This window comes from Camellia sinensis, chromosome 6 (assembly GCF_055761805.1).
Source record: "Camellia sinensis isolate YWXY chromosome 6, ASM5576180v1, whole genome shotgun sequence".
NCBI classification, from domain to species: domain Eukaryota; kingdom Viridiplantae; phylum Streptophyta; class Magnoliopsida; order Ericales; family Theaceae; genus Camellia; species Camellia sinensis.
This window is the reverse complement of record NC_138966.1, coordinates 148,120,452-148,142,271: the sequence shown is the minus strand read 5'-3', so window position 1 is coordinate 148,142,271 and position 21,820 is coordinate 148,120,452. Positions and strand designations below refer to the sequence as shown.

The following is a 21,820-nucleotide window of genomic DNA, read 5'->3' as shown; positions in this document are numbered from 1 at the left end:
CGGAATTAGAGCGAAAGTCGTTGTTGTAGGCAATTTCTGCCAATGCTAAGTAGGTCTTTCTAACTTCCCTGAAAATCTAATGCATACATTTAGAGCATTTCTTCCAAAATCGAAAAAGTTTTTTTCTAATTATACATTGACTTGCGGATGGAAAGCGACATTGAATCACAATTTAGTTCCCATTGCCTCTTGAAGGCTTGCCAGAATTTAGACACAATTTAGGATTCCTATTTGAAACAATAGATACTAGGACCCCATACAAACGAGCAATCTTATCGATGTAAACAGTGGCTAGCGTATAAGCATCATACGAAGATTTTACAGGAAGGATATGAGTAGACTTAGTAATTCTATATACAATAACCCAAATGGGACTTATACCTTGGGTGTCCAAGGTAGCCCCACAATGAAATCCATAGTCACATATTCCTATTTACATTCCGAAATAGAGAGAGGTTGAAGTAGTTCCGTCTATATCTGATATTCGACTTTGACTTGTTGGCACTGAAAACATTTAGACACAAATTCAACAATTTCCTTCTTCATGATAGGTCACTAACATATTTACTTCAGATGTCGGCTATGTTCACCATAGAAGTTTGATCCACTCCCTTGTCACAGAAGTTCAATTCATTCTTCAATCATTCCGTGATTCACGATTCAATTCGGTATTTGGTTCAGTGACTCATCATAATTATCCAAGGTCAATCAAAAGTCTTCTGGAATATAAAGTGGATCCAGATACTGATTCCCGAGCCAACAAAGGTAGCAACGAAACAATTAACCATACGATGTACATAGTTCACATATCACCGTAGCATTGATTGTAAAGTACAATAATACTGAAGCAGTCAATTTCTAACATAATACATGTGTCCTCAATCATTCAACAGTTCACATTTACAGTTCAGTTCAATGTTTGATTCCTTGTTCCATCAAGTTTTTCAACGTTATCTGATAGTCGTCAATGAGCATAAAGCAATTCATATATTAATCTCATGGCATCAAGGTAATATCGAAGGAGTCAATCACATGTTAAACACAATTTACACATCCTCAAAGCCCCAATTGTAGAATATAATGGCACTGAGCAGTCATTTATAGGGCGCACTAAATTCACACACTTTCAGATAATCGAGGTTTTCTAATCCCAATAGTGTTCACAATTAATACAGTTTGTGGTTAACAATTACCATAACATGAATTCCCAAAATCCGATAACACTGAGGCAACTCTTTGCTCATACAAAACATATTCTGATCAGTCAAAGATAAATGTTCAGCACTGTTTATAATCAAATCGATCTACCGTTATCAATTTCCATAGCGTCAAATAAATAAGAATATGGTAATATACAAGCATCGTTCCTTAAAACATCCAATCATTGGGTTTGCACAATTCAGTTCATTTATAACACATATATCCCCAATAGTTAAAGGTTGGTTCTCAAATCATTTCAGACAAAGGTCGTGTCAAATTAAATCAAACAAAGGTCCCTTCAAATTATATCAGATGAAGGCTCCATCAGGTCAAATCAAACAAAAGTTCTATCAGATCGAATCGAATAAAAATTTCATCGAATCATTCTCAAATAGGATACATTTGGTTCTGTAGGGCATACTTTATTCGCTTAGGTACATAGTCAAGAGTTTCACAATTTCCCTAAGTTCGTTAGCTCTCAAAGTCATGTCAAAGTCATACATCACAACGATTCATATTAAAGTGTTTTAGGTCGTGTACAATATGACATTGTCCACATAAGTTCACATGTAAGTGCACAGGCATGCAGTTGTTCATATCAGGAGGTATGTACCATAGTTAATATAGCAGTTCCCAGATAAGTCTTACATGTAAGTATATGGTACACAGTAATGCATCATATAAAGTTCCTCACTTGCACATAACATAGGGGTCGTTATGCAGAAGTTCCAAATCAGTCATACAGTCACAAAAGCATAGGTTTACGAGTCTGGACCAATTATATAGTTCAATCAATTTTTACCAATCAAAGTGCACGGTTTCACAAATTATAGAGGTCATTATTTGGGGTGCCCAACTTAGTCACACAATCACGGAGTCATATCCCGGTGGTTTAGTCAATAAAGATAGTGATATAACAAATCATCCTGAGCATAGGTTTAGATATATATGCATGTACAGAGTTAATCAATATCCCCAACACGTATTTCACAAATTTCCCAAATGGAGCAGATACATACAATAAATAAGGTATTGATCCTGTGGATCTAACCAATCTAGATACACATGTAGCAGATATGAAAGAACGTGCCGAACCGAATCAAATAATATCCAAAACAAGGATGTATACATGCACTAGTCCGGAATCAATCAACACATAGGCATTTGTTTATAAACAATGTAGATACTTGGGATAACGGTCGCAATATTCTGAGTATTTTCTGGGACGAGTGCAATTACTCTATCCTGATTAGCAATTCTTGCCATTGGTACGAATCCAACTAAGATGGCGGGTCTATTCACTTTTTGTTCAGTCTGAGGACAGTTCCTTACCATATGATCCATTTCACCGCACCTATAAGATGCCCCAAAAATTCGGTAACAAACTCCTCGGTGTTTCTTACCACATTCATTACATGTCAGTGCTGTATTCCTTGTGGAGTTTGAAGTGCACGATGATCCCGTATTTTGCTTTTTAAATGATCTTCTCTTTGAGAAAAAGCCTTGCCTCTTGCTTTTCCATTCAGAAGGTCGGTTCATGTTAGCCTCGGTCATTAGTGTTCGATCTAGCACTTCAACATATTTTGTGACTTCCAACACATTCACTTGGTGCTCTTGTGCTGGTGGTGGAAAAGGTTCTTGTCGTAGCGGTAACTGATGTTGTTGTCTTAAGACCTCTGCCATTTCTTGTACTATTCTTTCCAGTCTATCGAGTCGGGCTATGGAAGAGTCTGCCAACTCATATTCCCTTGTTTTGTCCATGATCTACACAAACTCTTATTATGCCATGCCAAACATAGATACACATAGGCATATTTACACATAGGCACATCGTTTCAATTCACATTTTATGTATAATTGAGGCACAAATAGTCATATGTACAACAACAGATTGCATACTTATCGGATACCACATGTTGAACACTTACTAGATAATTGCACACTTAGCTATATTCATATTCCACACATACACCCATTTGCAAAATCGAATGCACATAAACAACAATTCATGATTGACATGTTCATGTACTTGCATTATAACAAAACAAAATTTGTTGAACACAATAATACAACAATTCATATCTCATGTAATCACATGTTCTCAATGCTTACGAGCATGTACTTATCAAATGGATGCATCATAAATCTTTTCTAGACACCTTATGGCTCATTTGGACAAGTGTGTGAGTTATTAACTCGTGCTCTGATACCACTCTGTCATGACCTGAACCCGCCCCTATGGGTTAAGGTCACAACCGGCTAGTAATCATGAGATTACCTATGGCCTCAAACATAAATCAATTAAATATTAATAATATGGGGCCAGATACGAAAGTGGACTTAAAAAAATTTTGTCCAATGAGCTATGCTTACTTGGCATGTTAAAAACATTTCCCATATTCTTGATAATAACTCACACCACATACCAGCAGTTAGCATCTTATACATCCAGGATCATTCATGTCAAACGTGTAGTCAGCTATACCAAAAAGAGAGCTTATACACATAAATAGTCTATCATTACCAATGGAAATAGCAAACGAAAATACAAAAGATCATAACAAAGCCTCATGCATGAGACACCTGGGTTGACTTCACAAAAGCCAGGTTCCTTTCTCAAACTCCACTAAGGCTGGGGTTGAACATTGTTTTGCTCATCTACATACATACAAATAAGAGTGAGCAAATGCCCAGTGAATAATACCAAAGTAAAGGAGTTACATGAATGAGATTCATATTAAGCACATTGAACCCGTAAATTTCATATACGAACGGCCTTAGGTCCGTTCTGTGTTTTCGTGGTACATATCGAACGGCCTCGAGCCCATATAGATCCTTAACAAAGATATTAGACGGCCTTGTGCCCATTACATAACTTTGCCAATTTCATTAGTCGGCCTCGAGCCCAATTTAAACATATCAAACGTATCAAACGGCCTCGGGGACCATTCTCTTCATGTTCATATCTATGCGCATTCCATATTCATGATCACGATCACCTTCTTATTCAAACGGCCTTTGGCCTATTACATTCATATTCCAACGGTCTTTGGCCTAACATGATATTCAAACGGCCTTTGGCCCATCATAATGTTCAAACGTATCAAATGGCAAACAGCCTTAGGCCTAATTCGGACATATCAAACGTATCAAACGGAAAATGGCCTTAGGCCCAATTTAGACATACCAACGTATCATACGACAAACGGCCTTAGGCCCAATTCATATTCTTCGTAGAGTCTTATAAAAATTAGGCATATAGAATATTCATTCGTAATTCAAATCAACAAAACCATGAAGCTTATATAGAAGTAGTGTTCGGAAGATAACATACTTGAAAATATCTTTACTAAAATATTACTAACAGTGTTTCGCCGATGGATTTGCCCTTGCGCTTAACCTTACACATTTCATATTACAATGGGTTATAAGCGATTCAATCCGTTCTTAACTTATTATTTCTCTTAGACTTCTTTCTTATCCTTTTAGGTCATATACGAAGCTCAAAGCATGCCTAAGAGTGCTTAGAAATGAAAGAGAACAAAAAACAAATCATAGAATCATCTTTACAAAATTTCTGAAACAAGGCAATCCACTCGAGTGCAGCTTTTGTCGCTCGAGCGGACCCCTGTTGGTCTGCAAAAGTACTAGTTACTTCATTTTTGCGCTCGAGCATGACTTTGGGCGCACGAGCTAAGAGTCAAAACATGTGGCTTGGCGCTCGAGCGCGACTCTTTCTGCTTGAGCGGACATCAATGTCTGTAAAAGTTCTGAAAGCTAGAATTTTACACTCGAGTGGCGCTTTCCCCGCTCGAGCAGACATGCCAAATTCTGAAATTTCCAGAACTATAATTAAAGCTCAAACTTGATGTTCAAAGACCCAAGACTCATGTTTTTGGTACAAAGGCATGAAAGGACATTATATAACACAAGAACATAAGTGATTTGGAATCAATTGTCTAAACTTATGGTCCATTTCTCAAATCATTCCAAATTCTTCTTGACAATTTCAAAACTCATGCATGTATGATCTTACATGGGTTCATCATCTTCATAACATGTAGTTGAGCCTCATAACCTCATCATTCATGGATGCATGTCTTAAATGACTTCCAATTCAACTCATTTAACATGTCTTATACACAAACATTAAGATTTATAGAAAATTGTTACATGCATGCACATATTGATCTCAATATCATCATGATTGCTTCATATTCAAATATGTAAACTCATGTCAAATTCTTTACATGCATGTACATACAAACTTCAAATGTATCAAATTCAACTCAATTCAAATTCTTGATTACACTTTATCTTTGAGTTCACATAATTACTACTCAAACTCATGAATTCATATCTAATTACTCACCTAGAGGCTCCAATCTTCCAATTTCTAGCTAGTTCTTGAGCCTAGCCTTTCAAAACTTGAGTTCCCTTGCAAAATCTTCAAGGATGGCTCCTTTCTCTCTTTAAATTTAGTTCACCCTCTCTCTCTAGAGAGCTAATTCAAATTTTGAGCTCATCCATATGAGCTTAAGCACACTTAGCTCTTTTATATAAGCTTTCCCTAATCACACTTAATTATGACTAATCCATGGTGCTTAATTAAGTCAATTTAAACTAATTATTTCGTTCTGAATCAGTTTTCAATTAAATTTCATAGTAAGCTCTAAAAATTACGCTAATCACAATGGCGTAGTCAATTTCGATTTTTGTGGCTGATAAGGCCTTCAATTTTCAGTTTATGACAATAAGTTGAACAAATCTTCCTGTGGTGAACAGATATAAGGCCAAAATCATATATAATCATGCAATTAACACCCAAATTCAAATTAAGCACATAATTACAAACATAATTGTGATTAATTAACATAGCACGGGACAGGGTTATCACACGTGGCTTCCACATACTCCTTTATGTATTTCATACAAGAAGTCCTCAACTTGTGAAGGGTGCACACATCTCAAAAGGGGGCCAGTAAAAGACCTTCTGTCGAGATGTCCTTCTTCTGTTAGACTAAACCTCGCCGACTTCAGTCTGGTCTTGTATGCTTCCTTGCGATCATCTGGCAGCTTCCCATGTCTAAGGAATATTACTATTGCATCCATCCAACTTGGTCCCATCTCTACACATATTGCTTTGTACTCCGTGATAAGTGGTTCCACACTTGGGCCTAACAAATAGTCAACCATTATTGTCCTTGCCTCTTCTGATTTCATTGCACTAGCCAGGTTAGCCAAGGCATCGGCATGGCTGTTGTCATCTCGGCTAACCTGTTGTAGTCGCCAGTCCTAAAACAAGGCTAGTAGTCTAACAATCTCTTTGACATAGGCTATCATTCTTTCATCTCGGGCTACATACTCGTCTGTTGCTTGGTTTACAATAAGCTGGGAGTCACAAAAGACCCCTACCTCATCGGCTTCCATTGCTGCTGCCAACTTCAATCCTGTGATCAGTGTTTCATATTCTGCTTCATTGTTTGACGCTTTAAACCCTAGTCGAATAGATTGTTCTAGCATCTGCCCATCCGGCGATACTAGCACTACTCCTGCCCCCCGCTCCTTGTCGGTTTGAACTCCCATCAACAAAAAGGCGGAATGAGTCGCCGATGTAAATATCGCAGGGCTTGAGCTTCTCTTCTTTCTTCTGCTCTGCTGTGGGGTTTTTCATTCCCAGCTAGGTCTCTTCTTGTTCTCCTGGATATCCTAAGCCGCGGCTCATCGAAGCCCGATGTAGGATGGCACCAGGAGTGAACTCGGCCACGAAGTCGGCCAGAACTTGGCCTTTGATTGCTGTTCTGGGCCTAAATTCCAGGTTGTATTGGCTCAATATTACTGCCCATCTAGCTACCCTACCTGTTAGATCTTCTTGTTGTAGTAGGGACTTCAAGGGATGCTTAGTCAATACCACAATCTTGTGGGCTTGGAAGTAATGATTCAACTTCTTAGAAGCCATCATTAAAGCTAGTGTCAATTTCTCCAGGGGTAAGTACTTGGTCTCTGCGCCTGCTAGGGTTTTACTCACATAGTAAACTACCCTCTGTTCTCCTTTCTCTTCTCTAATTACCACTGCACTCATTGCATGCTCTGAAACTGCCAAGTATAAGAAAAGTTCCTCTCCAGGTACAGGATTTGAGAGAACTGGAGCTGTGGTCATGTATTTTTTCAAGTCAGCCAAGGTGACTTCGCACTCTTCTGTCCACAAAAAATCTGTGGCCTTCTTCACTAAACTGAAAAATGGTTTGCATTTGTCAGAACTTCTGCTTAAAAACCTATTTAGGGCTACGGCCCTTCCAGTTAACATCTGTACTTGCTTTGCCGATATTTGGCTCTTCAAGTCCAGGACGACCTTGATTTGATCTGGGTTTGTCTCAATGTCCCTTTTGGTTACCAAGTATCCCAAGAACTTACCAGATTCAACTCCAAATACACATTTTGAAACATTGAGTTGGAGCCGATATGTTTTTAGGATGTCAAAGATTGCCTTCAAGTCAGTCAGTTGATCCTCAGGTTCCTTGGTCTTCACGACTATGTCGTCAATGTATACCTCTACTGTTTTGTCGATCTGATACCTGAACATCTTGGTCACCAACCTCTGGTACGTTGCCCCTGCATTTTTCAACCCGAAAGGCATCACTTTGTAGCAATACAACCCTTTTGGGGTGATAAATGCAGTATTCTCTTCATCAGGGGTACATTGCTATCTGATGATACCTCCTGTATGCGTCCAAGAAGCTCATCCTTCCATGCCCTGAAGTGGTATCCACAAATTGATCGATTTTGGGGAGTAAGAAACTGTCTTTGGAACAAGCCTTATTTAGGCTAGTGAAGTCCATGCAGACCCTTCACTTTCCATTCTTCTTCTTCACAACAACTGTGTTTGACAACCAAGTTGGGTAGTTTACTTCCCGAATGGGTCTAGCCTCCAGCAGTTTATCCACCTCATCTCCTACTGTACCAACATGCATCAACATTGGCCTCCTTGCTTGTTGGATGACGGGTCTAACCGACCTATCCACATTTAGTCTATGGCAAGTGACCTCGGGATCAATGCCAGGCATCTCGTATGGCGTTCAGGCAAACACCTCAATGTTTGCTTGTAAGAAGGCTTCTAACTCTCTTTCCTTCTCCTTAACCAATCTAGAGCCAAGAAGGAAGAAACGCTTTTCATCCTCTTGTTGGGCTAGAATCTTCTTCAGGGCTTCATCACTCTTCTCGGCCGGTTCTTTGCCGATGTCATCCAGGACCTCCATGTCCTCATCCTCAATCTCGACTGTGTCTGCTTCTCGTATGTTGCAGATGGATTTCATTGATGCCACGGAGCAATTCTTCGCCTGCACCTAAACTCCTCTAATCTCCTCAATTCCCTGCTTTATTAGCAACCGCAATAGTTTGTGCAATGTTGAGGGAACAGCCCTCATTGCGTGCAACCATGGCGTTCCCAAGATAACGTTGTAAGGTGAGGGGGTGTCAATGATTGTAAACTCTGTGCTCACCTTTCTGGTGCCTGCTTACACCTCCAAATTTATTGCTCCCAAGGAGCATGTCGACATTCCATTGAACCCGACCATTGGATTGTTGGACTGTTCCAAATCATCTTGGTAAAGGCCGAGCACCTTGTAACATCTGACATACATGATGCCACAAGAGTGCCTTGGTCAATTAGAATGCGCCTTACATAGCACTCTCCAATCTTTAGGGATATCACCAGAGCATCGTTGTGTGGATACTGCACCATGTCTAGGTCGGCTTTAATAAAGGACATCATTGGTCCTTGGTACTCGTCTACCCTAGGCCTCTTTTGCTGGACCTGATACACGTGCTGTAAGTGTTTCACCCTCTAGGTCTTGCCACGTACCTCGTTCTCATTGACCTTCGAGTGGATCACATTGATCACTCGAGGTCCGTCTACTTGCGGTTATGGTACCGGCAGAGGTGGTGCTGTCGGCGCCTGGGGTAGCCTTGCTTGCTCTTTCCTTGTTCTGGCCTCATCTGCTAGGTCCCTTAAGTGACCTTGTCTCACCAGGTCTTCCAGATGTGTCTTTAGGACTCTGCACCCCTGAGTCAGATGCTTATCCTCATTGTGGTAGGCACAGTGCTTCCCAAGGCTTCTTCCTATAAATTCGCCCAGAATCTTCTCTGGTGCTTTATAGTAAGGCTGATTTCTAATCCTTTGCAGGACTTTGTAAACCGGGATTCGGAACACTGTGGTGACTGCTTGTGCAGCCTTTATGTAATAACCCTCACCACTGATTACTGATAACCCTACTGATTACTGCTAACTGAGACTGATTATGATAAGTAATTGAACCGACTGAAATACTGAACTGACTGATTGAATGTACTAGTTTAAATGCATTTCTATCTGTTTGACTGTTAAACTTATCTGTCCATGTTTTATGTTTAAACTGCAAATTGAAGGCCTTATCGGCGACCGAATCTGAAATTGATTAGTGATATGTGTTAATCATAATTTATGTGATTTTATGGTAAAATTTATTGAAAATTGATTTGGTATGGTTAAATTGGATTAAATAAGCTAAATTGCATGGATTGGACTAATTACCACTTTGCCATGCCTAGTGGCCCACTAACTAAACACATTACCACTTTGCCATGCCTAGTGGCCCACTAACTAAACACTTTGAGCTTCATACACACTTGACCAAAACATTTTCATCAGTCATTTTGAGAGTTATAACCGACAAAGAGAGAGAGAGTGAGAGAATTGAATTCAAATTGGTGGCTTGCTTGAAATTGAAAGAATTGAAGAGAGGATTGCAAACTTGAGCTTCTAGTCTTATAATTGGAGACTTAAGGTAGGAAATTCAACCTTTTATTGATGTATTTAAGATTGTTCTTGCATGGTTCATGGTCTATTTGAGGGTAGAGCCTAGAATTGGTGCTAAATTGTTGAATGGAAGCTTAATTGTTGCATGCATGTTTATATCCTTGCATTTTGATGTTGATTTCATGGCAATTGGTGCATACATGTTCATTTTAGTGTTATAGTCCATGTTTTCATCTTGTTTTTGGGAACAATTGGCTCATTAGAGTAAGTATTGGAAGCTTTGAATTGGTTTAAACTCATGCATGTCATGTTTGAGTTATGTTCATGAAAATGTTGTTTGAAATTGGATTTAATTGAACTACCCTTGGGCTTTGATTTCTTAAATTGAGCTTTGAATCATGTTAAACTATGAGTTTTGAAGTGTTTTCCAGCAAATTAGCCCAAGAGGATCGAAATTTGTGTTTTAAAACTTGATTTTGAGCTTGAGGTTCAAATCTGGGAGTTCCAGATTTTGAACTCACGCTCGAGTGGGGTGACTGGCGCTCGAGCGTGAAAATCGTGCTCCTAACATTTTGTTGTGTTTTGCAGACTGCTCGAGCGGGGTAATTGACGCTCGAGCGGGTGTCGAGCGCCCAATCGAGCGTGATTTTCACACATCCAGCACTTTTGACTGTTTTGTAGTACGCTCGAGCGGGTAAGTTTATGCTCGAGCGGAAACCTTTATCTGCATGTCCGCTCGAGCGGAGTAACCTACGCTCGAGCGGGACCCCTATTTTCTGAAAATTCTGAAAATGCTTTTAAAGTGCATCTTTGCATTTTCATTTCATCCTAGGCATTCTTAGGCCTAGTTTAAAGCATCTTAATGAGAATAGTGATGTAGAACCACACTGAGACAAATTAGGGATTAAGTTACTATTTTCCCGAATGTGAACTTAGTGTGTGTTCATCCTGTAAACTGTGTAGGGTTGGCATCCGGAGACGCATACTAGCTTATCTGTAGCCCAGAACTCTGTGAGTAACAATGTTGTAAAGATATGTTCAAAAATGATTATCTTCTGAACAATTGAACTGTACTGTTTTCTGAAATGATACTGTTACTGAATGAATGATGTCCTAATTGTGAACTGTATTGTGGTATCCTTAGCAACCTACTATTACTGTATTGTACTGCTACTGTTAGAGAGATCTCTGTCGGTTCCCATGTTGGAACCACTACTGTTTACTGATATGATGGCCATCAACTAACTGTTCGGTCTGATAAGACCTACTGTACTGTTTTGCTACTAGATGTACCACATATGACTGTAATGACTGAATAACTGATATACTGATTGAAATGACTGTTTTCAATATTAAAAGGACATTCATTCTTAACCTCTTTATGCATTATGTTATTCACTGGGCTTTAGCTCACTGCTTATATATATATGTAGGTGTTCAGGCACCAGACCGCTGCTAGGAGTGTCAGGCAAGCTCTTGTTTTGTCAGCCAACCATTGTGCCTCACTGCGAGTTTTCGAGCCTGTTTCAAGCTAAGGCTATGGGGTGATTTAGTTTCCCCCTTTTGTTTATGTACTGTATAGACTGAATGTTACTGTACTGTACTGTTATGGTTGGGATGTGGACCCTAACCTGTATATTTGTAAATGTTATACATACTGTTTTGCACTGATTGTATATATGTATGAAAAGTCTTTTTGCATACAGACTGTTACAGCTCATTGGACATTGTTTATTTACTGTTTTGGCTTCCGCCAGCCCCTGTACTCTATTTTACTGTTCTACTGTTAAGCAGGCCTTCGGTAATCACAGATTACTAGCCGGTTACGGTGCTAAATCCATAGGAGCGGGTTTGGGTCGTGATACTTTAGTCTTGTTTCTTGTCTATTAAAATTTGTATTACCCCGGTGTGACAACCCTACTCTGTGTTATGCTAATTAATCTTAATTATGATTGTGATTATATGCTTGATGTGGTTTTGAGTGATAATTACATGATTAAATGTGTGTTTGTATTTCTATCTGTTCACCGTAGGAAAATCTGTTTGATTTTCTATTTTAGAATTTAAATTGAAGGCCGTAGAAGCATAAGAAACCAAAATTGACTACGCCATTGCGATTAGCATAATTTTTAGAGCCTACGGTGAAATTTAATTAGAAATTGATTCGGATCAGAATAATTAGATTCATAATGATTAAATTAGAACGTTGTTGCCTAGCCTAATCAAGTTGATTAGCCAAGTGTATAAATATAGGCCCTTTTAACACCCAAGCTCATTGTTTTGAGCTCAAATCAGCCAAGAAGAATATAAAGAGAGGGAGAGATGATTAGAGAGAGAGAGAGAGAGAACACCAGAAAAAAAATATGAAGAATTAGCTCAAAGCTTGGAGAATTGAAGAACTAGGCTCAAGTACTAACTAATTTGGAAGAATTGAGCCTCTAGGTGAGTGTTTAGACATATATTCATAAGTTTGAGTTGTAATTATGTGAACTTAAGGATAAATTGTAATCAAGCATATGAATTGAGTTCAATTTGGTGAATTTGAAGTCAATGTAGCCATGCATGTAGAAAATTGCCATGAATATGCATAATATAGCATGTAGCATGTTAATTATGAAAAATTAAGTATCAAATCATACATGCATGCATAAATTTAAATTATGATCTATAAATTTGATATGGACAGAATAGTAGTTCAAATGTTTAAATTATAAATATGATCCATTCATGAACGAATCTCATTCATTAACCTCTTTACTCTGGTATTATTCACTGGGCATTAGCTCACTCTGTATTTATATGTATGTAGGTGAGCATCGGGATGTCCAACCCTAGCCCCAGCTCCAGCGCCAGCCCCAGCCCCAGCCCCAGTGAGCATTGAGAAACCAAGTCTTGTGAAGTCAACCAAGGTCGCCTCATGTAGAGGCCTTGCTTTTGCTTTACTGCTCTTTTGAACCTTTTGTGGTCATGTAGCATAAACCTTGACCGACCATATATAATTTGAATTTTTGCTAGCACTGGTTTTGAATGATCCTGGGTGTATGTATGACATACTCATTGTGAATACGCATATGGTGTGAGTTATTGTGTGAATGTAAGAATGTTGTTTAAGCCATGTATGCACAGCTCAATGGATAATCTTTGAAAAAATTTCTTTCGCAATTTAGCCCCTGTCATTAAGTACGGATTGATTTCTGACTAAGGTCGTAGGTAATCTCATGATTACTGGCCGGTTATGACTCTAATCCATGGGGCAAATTTGGGTCATGACACTCGGCCTCGCTTCGGCGAGTCGTTCCTCTTCTCTTGCTTCGACGCCTTTGTCCCTGGCGTATCCTCTTTTGCTCTAGCGTATTTTTTGATCCTTGCCATGAACTCTTCCATACTCTTTGGCAGAGTCTTCGCCAATGACTTTCGAAGCAAACAATCATCGTTTAGGCCATTCTTAAAAGATACGACCGCCACCTCGTAGTTGCACCTTGGTATTTGGTTAAACATCTTATAATACTTTTTGGCATAAGCCCTGAGGTTTTCATCCTCGCCAATCCTCAAGGCCATTAGGGAGTCTACCCTCCATAGTTGTAGTTTGTTTGTAATAAACTTGGCTACAAACATCTCGGCCTGGCCTTCCCAACTTTTCACAGTTCCTTTCGGCAACTTGTGAAACCAATCTGATGCGATTTCCCCAAAGGATGAGGGGAACACCTTATAGAACAATGGCTCGTTCTCAATAGACAGTGCCATTGAGTTCAAATATAAGCCGACATGAAAGTTGGGATCAGACTAAACATCGTATATCTGGAATCTCGGTATGTAGAACCTTTTCGGGGCTTCAAACTTGTCCAATTCTACCGAGAATGGTGTTCTCAGCTTGATCGGGAAGGTGACCTCGGCATCTTGTCGCTTCCTCTGGAGGTAGTCCCTTAAATCCTCCTTGGTCCATCCAGGAGCTCGGCTGTCTACGGATTTCAGTCTTTTTGGTGCGTTACTCCCGGTGTTGTTATGAGTCCTCTTGGACCTCCCTCCATTCGTCGTGTCAAAACAAAGCTCCTTCCCTTGAACATGCCGATGTTCTTTGGTGTAGGCTTCTTTGGCATGATGTGTCTTCTGAGACTCTTCTTTTATTGATTCTTCTCGCCCGATCTCCCTCGAAGGCCAATGCGAATGCTCCCTTACCCTCTCATGTTGAGGGACTGCGGGGATTGCTTTCTACCCCCCTTTCTGGGCATCGTTCTTGGCCGTTGGAATCAGCGTGTCCTCCAATGGGAATGATGGCTGCATGACATTGTTCTGCATCATGAAATTGACAACCGATTGCAGGTCTACCAATTTGTTTTCCATCCCCTTCATCTCGCCGTCCCTCCTTATGCATCTATCTTTCCATATCTGAAGGTCGCTTTCGTTGTAATACCCGCCCTGACATGCTTTTTTCGGTACGTCTCCCTCTTGGTCGACGTCTTTTTCTCCGGGATTTTTATCCCGAGATTCTTCATTGCAGTTATCCTCCTCTATGTTAGGTTCAGCGTTTTTACCACTCCCACTAAGGATGTCGCCCCCCAATTCTTTCTTTCAGCTCGTTGTTGGCCATCTATTCTTCTTAAGTTTCCCACAGACGGCGCCAAATTGTGGGTGCTGATTTCTGACCACACTGCCAAACAGGAACTCAGCAGGAGAGCACAGACATAATAGATTACGCCCGAACAACCTGTCACAGAAGGATATGATTTTGGCAGTGGTTCGTCCACCCGGGGGCACTCCGACGATCAAGTTAGTACTCAGTTATCTCTCAAAGATAGCAATTAGTGCTTAACTCACTAGCCAGAATATAAAAAGCGTACTTTAGACCCACAATGGTGCCTTACTTTTATAGCTAGTACTAATCTGATCCCTGTAGAAGCCTAACTTCAATGGACTCTGGCTCAATGCTCATCTAGGACTCCCAGCCAGATAGAGATAAACTCTCTAAGAGCCTTATCCTTATCCAGACTGAAGTTCTCTCCCATTCTAAGACTCTTGTCCTTTATCCGCTCATCTCGGATTCCGATATCTCCGCAAATAATCTCAGCCTAGCCACGATTACCTCGGTGCCATGACCACAACACGTGGCACCTCGGCTGACACTTTGGTGCCACATTGGCTACGTGTTGTCATTCACAAAATATGCCCTCCACAACAGGGTTTGAAGACTTCTATATATTAGGAAAGAACTCAAAAATTGGACTAGCTAATTGGACCAATTTTTTTAAAAAAAATTTAAGAATACAAAAATTAACACCAATTGAATATAATCTTTGTTACATGAAGTGGGTCTCATGTTTTTATGAATTTCACACGCATGTGTGAAGAGGTTGTGTTGTGTCCAATTGTTATTAATTTATGTGTAAATAGAATAATTGACTCTCTTTGGTGTGATTTGTAGAATTTATTTTTGTTTTTTATTTTAAAATGATTAAAAGAAAAATTGGTGAAAAAAATAAAAAATGTCATATATGATTTTATTTTTGTGAGAGAGAAAATAATTTAAATTTTTTTTAAATATATTTTAATTTTTAATTTTGTAAAATTAATTTTTTTTCTTAAAATATTGAAAAAATAAATATTTTTTTGGGGTTGTTTTTAAGGCTCCGTTTGTGTTGACATAAAATATTTTTGTTTTTCGGCATTTGGTTAACACTTGAAGCTAAAATATTTTATTGTCAAAAAGAGAAATTTTGATTCAATAAATTGTCATTTATGATTTTTTAGTGAGTTAAGATATTTATTTGAAAATGTTAAATGCGTTAAAAATGTAGTGATTAAGAGTTAACTTTGTAAAAATTAACTTACAAAATTTTTAAAGGTAAATCATTTTTGTACGAATGATGTAAAAATATTTTCCTTAAAAAATATTTTACTTACTTTTTATTCAACTAAATAACAAAAAATGAGTAAAATATTTTTGATCAAAACAAATTGTAAAAACAATCTGAGCCTTAGTTTTGAAAAATTCAAACCAGAAGGGACTGTGGAAAACAGTATAGTGTACATGAAATATAACTAAAGAACTCATAATAATAACAAAAATAAAGTTATAACTAAATAAAAAAAATTGATCATAACTATATGGTATACTTTTTTTAACGGACACTATAGTGTACATGAGATATAACTAAAGAACTTATAATAATAACTAAAATAAAGTTATAAAGGTGTATATTAGAATTTTTCAGTGAGGATGGAACCCAACAAGGTAAATACTCCATCTGTACCAAAGTTTTAGTCATTTTTAAGGAATTTAATTTTTTTTGATAGTATAATTATTACATTAAAAAATATTAACTTTTCAAAATTATCCTTTGAATTTTTTTTTGAAAATATCAATTATTATAATTATATTTTTAGTATATAAATTTAAAAGAATGGCAAAATAGAAAATTTATATTATTTTAGTTATTAATTTTTAAAAAGAGGATAATATTTTAGGATAATAAAAAATATAATATTTTAATAGGGAATCCCAGCCGTCGATGCATGTCGCATTGAGTCGCATTGCTCCCTCTCTCTTTCGCGCCTCTCTCGAAGTCCATCACACAGCAGCAGCACAGCATCTCTCTCGCCTCTGTCGTCAAACTTCAGCCTAACCCTAACCTTAACCCCGCCTACATTCTCTTCTCCACTCTCATCATAGAAACCCTAACCCTCAAGCTATCGGCGTCACTCTGTCACTCTCACTCTCACTCTCACTCTCCGGCGATTATAGTTAGTTCACACTCCACATCCATATCAGCCTCAAGCTCAAGCTCTCAGGCAATGATTGTCTCTCTCCATCTCCGTCGGCTACAGTAAGTCCACACTCCACATCCACTGATTCATTTCCTCAAGGCCTTACCTGAATAAAACCCATAATTTTTTAAACCCTAATTTCTTTAAAAACCAAAGTTTTTAGAAACGACTTAATTTTTTGAAACCCTAAGCTCAATTCTATTCGTAAAATTTCCCTAGACTTATCCTCACGAATATATTAAGCAAAAATCAGTGTATCATTGTTTCCAGATGTTGTTCATGTTTTGATTCAACTGTTGATATTTGTTTTGTTTTTGGTAGGTTTAGTTTTCATTGTCTATTGAAAAAACCAACCAGACCAAACCAAACCAATCAATTATACAACAAACAGTTGGATATAGTTTTTGAATAATGAAAATTGAAACCTTCCGTTCGGCTTTGATATTTTTGGTTAATTATAAAAATGCCATTGCCACATGATTCAAATAATTTTCCTTTTAGAATTAGCGTGTTCACAAATTAGATAATAAAAAAAAGTAGTGGATAACCTTTTCTTTAGATGAACAACAGAGTCTTTAAGAGGAAAAGAAATTAAACAATTCTTAATCTAATTGAAGAAGTTAGATTTAGAATCATCTCTTGGAGGCGAGTTCAGAATAACTGGCAACTCTGCCTAGCTCGGAACATATATCTCGTGCAAGAATGAAGAACTTGCTATTTCCATTAAGGGGAACCATGACATGATTAAATAATTTTAGTAGCCCAATCCTTTTCAATAAAAAATTATGTAAAATAGGATTTTGCGTTCAATAGTTTTTTTGTTTTCTATTTGAGATGCTAAAATTTTCATTTACTGTTTTGAAGTCAATCTAGTATACATAAAATAAATAAAAAACAAGGTTTTGATTTAAATAATTTAAGTCACACCCTATTCGGTTGAATAAAGACAAAGTCACCCCATTCAATTGAATAAAAACTATGTAAAATAGGATTTAGGGGTTAATATAGTCTTTGTTTTCTATTTGAGATAGTCTAAAATTTTTATTTACTATTTTGGAGTCAATCTAATAAATAAACATTAAAAAAAAAAAGGTATAGTATTTTTAAATTGGAGAAATGGGTTTCAGTTTCAATAAAAACCATTCATTTGACTCCAAAAATGGAGTCCTCAAAAAAATATGGGAAAAAAACATTTCAAATCTTTTAATTGACAATTAATGTTGACAAATTGAAGTTCAACCTTTTCTAAGAAATCATCTCAACAAAAGCCTCCTTTCGCCGTACTTTTGATTCAATTTATTTCCAACATTGAGCCCATTTTATTTTTTTCCACTACAATGCTATTATTGTCTATGTTCATGTTACAACTTCATAATCACTACTGGCACCTCCAATCGTGCAACACACGATGCCTCGCTACTAGTATATATATCTAGTCGTGACGGAATCTCTTAACTATGTATTTTTTCTTCCCAGATAACAGGAATACATAATTTCAGTTGAAGTCATCAACCTAATTTGTAGACATTGTTGGATTTGAGTCGGGCATATTATTCTTAAGGATGAAGAAGATGATAGCTCTAGGGTTTGAGGGGTCAGCCAATAAGATTGGTGTTAGGGTTGTGACCCTTGATGGCTCAATTTTATCAAACCCAAGACACACCTATGTTACCCCACCAGGGCAGGGATTCCTTCCCCGAGAAACTGTAACGTCCTCAAAATAATAACATTAAACCCATCAATATAGACATGCATTGATATATAAAAGCTCCACATTCTTTTAATCATCAGAGTTCCATTACCAAAAAGTATTACATGTTAACGACAAAGGCAAGTGCCCTAAAGGTTTACAGCTTTCCAAGTTAACACTTGGTTACAACAAAAGAGTTCTAACTCATTTACACATTAAGCCATTGGCTTGAATATACATGTAATACATCAAAGAAACTAAACAACAAAAGTCTGCCCGCCTCTAGCCTCCCAAGCTACGTCCTTGGAGGTGGCATGCTACCTGTACCTGAAAATGATATTCCCATATAGGGTGAGCCACAGCCCAGTAGAAATACACTAAACCAAATATGAACAATGACTAAAAGATTAGCAGTTGATAGATGGCCAACACTGATACTTTCCCTTATCACACTTTACAGTTTCATGACATACAAGTCCATGTTACAATCCATTTTCCAATTCTTTTCAATTCTCAATTTATAACCACGGCTCAGAACCTGGCCAAACAACTTATATGAGACAGTAACTCATATTAAACTTCTTCCCAATTCATATTAGATAAGCGTACTAGCTATATCAACACATCAGCAGATAAGCATACAAGCTATATCATCACTTCCATAGATATGCATAAGAGCACTATCACACTTCCAAAGACAAGCATATGAGCTATGTCAACACATTACTAGATAAGCATATGAGCTCTATCTATGGAGTCCATCCCCTATCTTCTCCCAACAACATCCGGTTTAGAGGTCCATCCCCTATCATCCCCTAAACCGTGGAGTACATTCCCTATCTCCTCCAACACGACACAATGCATATAAATAATAATTATACACATCATCACACAACACATAAATTTAATGTATTCTTTCAACCGTCATACTCAATGACACATTCCAGTGATTAGTTTCAGTTTGCCTAATCATCATGCATTGTCTACAACAATCAAGACTATCCTCCACCGATAGCCCAAAGCAGTTATTTCTATACAGAAAATAAATGCAACAATGGATATATAATCAACATTTCAACTAGGTGAGCGATAAATGGACCAACCACACCCTTTAATCCCATACCTTTCCAAATCAATTCCTCGTTTCTCATAATTAATTATACGAATTAATTAACCAATGTAATTAGGGCATATTCCATAATTAACATTACAACCCTTAGGTTCCATTTTCATTAATGTTTTAACATTAATTTCACTTTTCCATGCCAAACATGCATCTAGGTTTTATATAGTTAAAACCCCAACTTTTGTAAATTTACACAAAAGCCCCAAACTTTCACAAAATTACCAAACCAACCCCAACATCTCAAAATACTAAAATTTAAAGATAAAGCCCATAGTGAGGAGTAGGTTATCCCTACCTCAAAAGATGACTCCCAACCAAGAAGGTGAAGAAAATGAAAATGCTCCAAACCACGAATTTCTCGGATCAAAAGATAGCCCTCAACGATCAACAACTCTTTTGTAAAGGCCAAAGGTGAGGAAAACACCCTAGCTAGATCAATACTTAGAGAGAAGTTAAGGTTTTAGAGAGAGGAGTTCTCAAATGGCTTTTTTTCGGAAAAGTAAGAGAGAGAAAGAATAAGAAAAAGTGATTTAAAACTGTCCCACAGCCAACTGATATACGACATTCCCGCTCGAGCGGAAAACACAACGCTCGAGTGTCAAGAACAAAAACTAGGTCCGCTCGAGCGCCAAGACACAAGAATAAAGCACATCCACTCGAGCGCGAAAACCAGTTTGCTCGAGCGTAGATTTGCCCCTCCCAGAACTTACACCAAAAAGGTACTACCCTCTCGAGCGCCAAAGTACCCGTTCGAGCGCCACCGCTCGAGCGTAAACAAACCCGCTCGAGCGTAAAAACCACACCCGCAGAAGTTTTGCAGGGACACGAAAAACTGGGAGCACATAATCTCCGCTCGAGCGCAAGAAGACCCGCTCGATCGGACCTCCTAAAAACTGGGCAACAAAGAATTGAAACCCAAGCCTAACCAACCTGTAACAACTCTGCCCCATACATTCTAAAACTCAATCAAGTGGAATTAAAGGATGACAACAAGGTGTACCACCACCAACATCACGGAACCGAGTCCGAAATACAACAGAACAGTAAAGGGACAACCGGGATCGCTATAGAAACTGCCCAACACCATCTCCAACACATCCTGCCGCTTATCAAATATGCTCTCAAGACTGCGCAGATAACTCCAAATGACATTGACTGTCTTTGTTACACTAAAGGACCAGGCATGGGTGCGCCATTACAGGTTGCCACTATTGCTGTTCGGGCTCTTTCACAACTTTGGAAGAAACCCATTGTTGCAGTAAATCATTGTGTTGCTCATATTGAGATGGGAAGGATTGTCACTGGAGCAGATGACCCTGTTGTGCTATATGTAAGTGGTGGGAACACACAGGTGATTGCATATAGCGAGGGGCGGTATCGGATTTTTGGTGAGACTATAGATATTGTTGTTGGGAATTGCTTGGACCGGTTTGCGAGGGTTCTAACTCTGTCTAATGATCCAAACCCTGGGTACAACATTGAACAGGTATGCAATTGGAAGCAAGTTTCCTTCACCTATATCAGTGGTAGATTAACACAGAGACTGACCATTAATAGTCATATCTTTTATAGGTTATTGTGTTAAAATGTCTTCAAACTTGAGGAAGACAAAAAAATAAATTGAGCTGCTATTTGTTGTTTTACTTGTTTAACTGTAGAAGTTTGCTGATTTTTTTTTTATAGATCTGTTCTCTGTCGACTGGTTGAGAAAACTTTATTTCTTACTCTGATTTAGTTTTGCATTGTGTTCTAAGAAGCACGAACACAGATATGTGACACGGCATAGATATGCATGGACATGCCGACACGTCAATTTTCCAAAAATGTAGGACACAACATGTGGAAGACACGCACAAAATATATAAGTATATATATTTATTATATGTCACATATATGAACTAGAAATAACCCGTGCCTGAAGACATGGTCAACAATTTTTTTGGTATCATATCTAGGCACGGTCAACAATTTTTTTGGTATCACATCTGTTATGGAATTCAATTGTAATAAATTAATTCAAAATAATAATATTATTTCAATTTATAACTTCACAGATAAGAAGTTGAAATTGTTTTTACACATTGAACTGATAAAAATATTCATATATCTCAAATAGTAAACTTAAATTAAGTCCAAATAATGAATTCTATATTTCAGTGTAGCATAAGAAAAAGAGTAATCAATTTCAGCTTTAAAAAAAACAACCCTAGCTTTAAAAAAAAAAGAAGAGATTAATCATCCGGTTTAG

At 38.0% G+C, this 21,820-nt stretch overlaps 1 pseudogene; it reads left to right on the top strand.

Annotated features, from left to right (window-relative positions):
- The first annotated feature begins 18,231 nt into the window (after nucleotides 1-18,231).
- Nucleotides 18,232-21,174, top strand: LOC145793686 (uncharacterized; annotated as a pseudogene).
- Nucleotides 21,175-21,820: the final 646 nt, after the last annotated feature.